The following is a 4,966-nucleotide window of genomic DNA, read 5'->3' on the forward strand; positions in this document are numbered from 1 at the left end:
GTCCTGCAAGGCACTCTGGTACGTTGGCCCAGCAGAGTTATTGGAGCAAGCGACCCATTATGTGCCCAATGGAGATAGCTGTCCACCAGTCTACCACCTACCAGGAAGCCATCAAGACTGACAAAGGGAAAGACTTGTCTTGTCTTGTTTTATGCTGTCGAGTCATCTCCGACCATAGTGATGCCAGGTGCACATCTCTCCCAGAACACCCCACCTCCGTATGCAATCATTCTGGTAGTGTACCCCTAGAGTTTTCTTCTTTAAAAATACGGAAGTGGTTTACCATTGCCTCCTTTCACATGGTAAACTTGAGTCTCCGCCTTCAACTCTCTCCCATGCTGCTGCTGTATATATGTTTGTACAGATTTATTACTCTATTTATTTTACTTGTACATATTTACTATTCTATTTATTTTATTTTGTGAATATGTTTTGTTTCGTTGTCTGTCTCCCCCTTCTAGACTGTGAGCCCGCTGTTGGGTAGGGACCGTCTCTATATGTTGCCAACTTGTACTTCCCAAGTGCTCAGTACAGTGCTCTGCACACAGTAAGCGCTCAAAAAATATGATTGAATGAATGAATGAATGCTGCCCAGCACAGGGGAGTTTTTACTTGTAGCAGATTGCCTTCCACTTGCTAGACACTGGCCAAGCTAGGAATGGAATAGACACGTCTCTGTTTGACTCTCCCTCCCATAGCCAAGACTGGTAGAGTACTGTAAACTCTCCAGGTGCGACCCTGAGAGGGGAAGGGGAAAAGGCTACACCACCAAAATAAATTTTAATAAATTTGAGCCTAAGGTGAATAAAATTCCTTGCAGCAAAGCAAATAATGCTAGTCTGTCAGTAAGTCAACTATATTTATTGAGAGGTTACTGTTTGCAGAGCACTGTACTTAGCCCTTGGGAGAATATAACATAACAATAGACACATTCTCTGCCCACATTCCCTACCTTTTTCAGTCCCTCAAAAGCATAAACAAAAAGGGGCCTCCAGTCTCATTCCGTGACCATAGATAGGATGAAAAGGCTAGTAAGATTCAGATCTAATGCCAACCAGGGTATTTACTCATCACTACAGAAACATTATGGTCCCAGAACTACTACTACAGCGCTGCCAAAAAGTGTGGTTGATTCCACCCTCAACAGAGAGAAGGGAGAGGAATCTGACAGAGATGGCACCAATTCTTCAATAACCTTCTTCAGGTACCTCACATTACAGAGTGTAAGACTCTACAAAGTAAGAAAAGTCAGGCCGTGGCTTCAATTTTAAAGAAATGACTACTGAAGATAGGGTCATGAAAAATGACCAACTACCCAGAACTGATACATTCCAGAAGAAATCTGTAGACAAGGATGGGACTTAATGCTTAGACATCTGCACTGGCTTCCTCTCAATAGATGGAACACTGACAACTTTGAGAAGAAAGGAAAAAGAGCTGCCTGGAAATTCCCTCGGTATTTCACTGTTCTCCATTGCTGGCAAAATTTGAGCCAGGAACCTTCTGGACAAGCTACTAAATAAAAGGGTTTGTGTTTCCTGTATCACGATATGGCTTTAGACCAAAACACAGAACTGTAAACGTGATCATTGCAGGAAGGCAAATTACAGGACAAGTGCAGAGAGCAGCACTGAGACCTTGGGATTACAATCATAGCATCACCAAAAGCATCTACCCAGAAATACTTAATGTCATCTGAAAACTTAAATAGTAATATCACATTTTTTCCATCAATTTTAGTTGTAATAAACTATTATTTTTCCTGAAAAAAATAGTAAAATAAAAACCTCAAATAAGGAGTCTATTTGACCTGTAACAAAATTGATTTACATCCTCCTTACAATTAGAGGAGGCCAATTAGTTCATCTTTATAAAGCACACTGAAATATTCAAGACAGGGTGATTGGTATCAGTATTAATTCAGTAGAACTGATAATCATTCCAAACATCTAAGGAACCATTTAAGAGCCCTTAAGTGCTCACAAACGTTACGCTTAAATTTACTATGGAGGAGGGAGGAAGGAAGAACTCACCTTTTGGTGGGGTGTGAACTTTATTGGACTGGTAAAAGTTGTAGTGTGTAACAATTAACTCAGTTGTAGGGAGACCAGCTATGTGAATAAGGTCATGAGATACAGAATATTGAGGCAGAAGATGTGGGCCTCCTGCCAACCTTGAGGGATATTTGATGTGTGACTGGGCTTTATTTTGTGTGTGACCATGGGGTGAATACATGTCCCTCACTTGCAGAAAGGATACTGACCTTAGGGAAGCAGCTTTGCCTAGTGGAAAGAGCATGGGCCAGGCAGTAAGAGGACCTGGGTTCTAATCTCAGCTCCGCTGCTTACCTGCTGTGTGACTTGGGCAAATCACTTAATTTCTTTGTGCCTCCATTTCCTCATCTGTAAAATGGGGATTGAGTGCCAGTTCTCCCTCTCCCTTAAACTGTGAAGCCCATTTGGGGCAGGGACTGTGTCTGACCCGATCATCTTATTTCTACCCCCAAGGCTTAGTCCAGTGCTTGGCACCTAGGGACAAATTACCACAAGTATTATTACATGAGGGTAATAGACTGTGAGCCTGCTGTTGGGTAGGGACCGTCTCTATATGTTGCCAACTTGTACTTCCCAAGTGCTTAGTACAGTGCTCTGCACACAGTAAGCACTCAGTCAGTACAATTGAATGAATGAATGAGGGTGAGGGGAACCATTGCCCCCATGGGCTTGGCAGCATGGGAAGGAAAATGTCAGCTCCAGCTCTTCCCTCCTATGGGCCGGACACAATCTCTAGACAAGTCCCAGCATCTGTGGGGTTCAAGGTATCCTTAGTGAGATGCAGATCCAGGCCCAGAAACTACCCTGGGCCCAGAGCCCTTGATGAAGAACCATTCAGCATCACTGTGGCAGTCGTTCAAGTTTCCATGCCTCTTCCTGGGTCTGGCATCACATCACCAGCCTTTTGCTACAGCACAAATAACAGAGACTCAGACTCAGCTGGCACTTCCTGGGCAAGCCCTGGAACCACTGCCCCAGCCAATCAATCAACCAGCCAATCAATGGCATTTATTGAATTCTTACTGAAAGCAAAACACTGGACTAAATTCTTTTCTTCCCATTCTCCCACTGCAATCTACTTTTCTCTCTTCAGTTACCATATCCCCTTCTCCAAGATCCAGCAGAGCCCCACGGCATTTATAGTAGCCCCACAGCACTCACGGCAGACCCACGGCACTTATGCATAAATTATTAATTTTGTGTATATAGCTACAATTCTATTTATTCTGATGGTACTGACAGTTGTCTGCTTGTTTTGTTTTGTTGTCTGTCTCCCCCTTCTAGATTGTGAGCCCGTTGTTAGGTAGGTACTGTCTCTATATGTTGCCAATTTGTACTTCCCAAGTGCTTACTACAGTGCTCTGCACACAGTAAGCACTCAATAAATACTATTGAATTAATTAATTAATTAATTAATTGACTAATGTCTGTCTCCCCCTCTAGACTGTGAGCTCATTGTGCACAGGGATTGTGTCTGTTTCTTGTAATATTATTCTCTCCTAAATGCTTAGTACAGTGCTTTGCACACAGTAAGCTCTCAATAAATATGATTGAATGAATAATAATAATTATAATTATAATAATAATGGTATTTGTTAAGCACCTAGTATGTACTAGGCACTGTACTAAGTGGTGGGGAGGATACAAGCAAATCGAGTTGGACACAGTCTCTGTCTCATTTGGGGCTCACAGTCTTAATCCCCATTTTACAGATGAGGTAACTGAGGCCCAGAGAAGAGAAGCGACTTGCCCATTGTCACCTAGCAGACACGTGGTGGAGTGAGATTAGAAACCTTGAACTTTTGACTCCCATGCCCATTTTCTATCACTGAGCCATGCTGCTTCTCTAATGAAAGAGCCTCTGGCCTCTATCTCTGCTGTAGCCAGCAGGCATCCACAGATTGTCTCTGCCCCTGCGTCCTTCGTCTCTCTCCCTCCCGCTTCCCAACCCACCCTCTCGTCCCCTGATCTCTCCAGGTCCAGGTCTGTCTTTCCACCTGCCTCTCTGGGCCAGGCTTGTCTCCCCAATCGATCAATTAATCAGTCAATCAATCAGTCAAATTTATTGAGCACTTACTGTGTGCAGGGCACTATAGTCGGTCAGTCAATTGAATGTATTGAACACTTACTGTGTGCAGAGCACTCTAAGCTCTTGGGAGAGTACAACACAACAGTACCACAGCATAACAGACTCATTCCCTGCCCACAACGAGCTTACAGTCTAAAGGGAGAGACGGACATTGATATAAACAAAGAAATTGTGGATATGTTCATAAGTGCCATGGGTCTGGGTGACACAGAAGGGAGTGAGTATGATTGGTTTTGTTCTCTGTCTCCCCCTTTTAGACTGTGAGCCCACTGTTGGGTAGGGACTGTCTCTATATGTTGCCAACTTGTACTTCCCAAGTGCTTAGTACAGTGCTCTGCGCACAGTAAGCGCTCTATAAATACGATTGATTGATTGATTGATTGATTGAGTGGGAATAGAGGAAATGAAGGCTTAGTCAGGGAAGGCCTCCTGCAGGAGGTGTGCCTTCAATAAGACTTTGAAGGTGGGGAGAGTAGTTGTCTGTAGGATATGAAAAGGGAGGGAGTTGCAGGGCAGAGGCAGGATGTGTTCAAGAGGTTGGCGGTGAGAAACAGCTACAAGTTCTAATCTATCTCCCTAGGCCTGTATTTTCAATTAGTCGATTTACTGAGCACTTATTGAGTGCAGAGTACTTTATTAAGCGTTTGGGAGAGTATAATAAAATAGAGTTGTTAAACCCGTTCCCTGCCCACAAGGAGTTTACAGTCTAGAGAGGGAAATGGATATTAAAATAAATTCAGACAGGGGAAATGACAGAGTAGAGGTATGTGTATACAAGAGCTGTGTGGGGTGACTATCACGTGCTTAAAGGGTAAAGATCCAA

General features: G+C 43.5%; 1 non-coding gene across 1 annotated transcript; it reads right to left on the bottom strand.

The window, feature by feature from the left end:
- Positions 1 to 610: 610 nt before the first annotated feature.
- Positions 611 to 748, bottom strand: LOC119931111. Its single transcript, XR_005451973.1, has one exon. It is a non-coding gene; the product is annotated as a small nucleolar RNA SNORA7 (small nucleolar RNA).
- Positions 749 to 4,966: the final 4,218 nt, after the last annotated feature.

The sequence above is a fragment of the Tachyglossus aculeatus genome, chromosome 7 (genome assembly GCF_015852505.1).
Source record: "Tachyglossus aculeatus isolate mTacAcu1 chromosome 7, mTacAcu1.pri, whole genome shotgun sequence".
Classification (NCBI taxonomy): domain Eukaryota; kingdom Metazoa; phylum Chordata; class Mammalia; order Monotremata; family Tachyglossidae; genus Tachyglossus; species Tachyglossus aculeatus.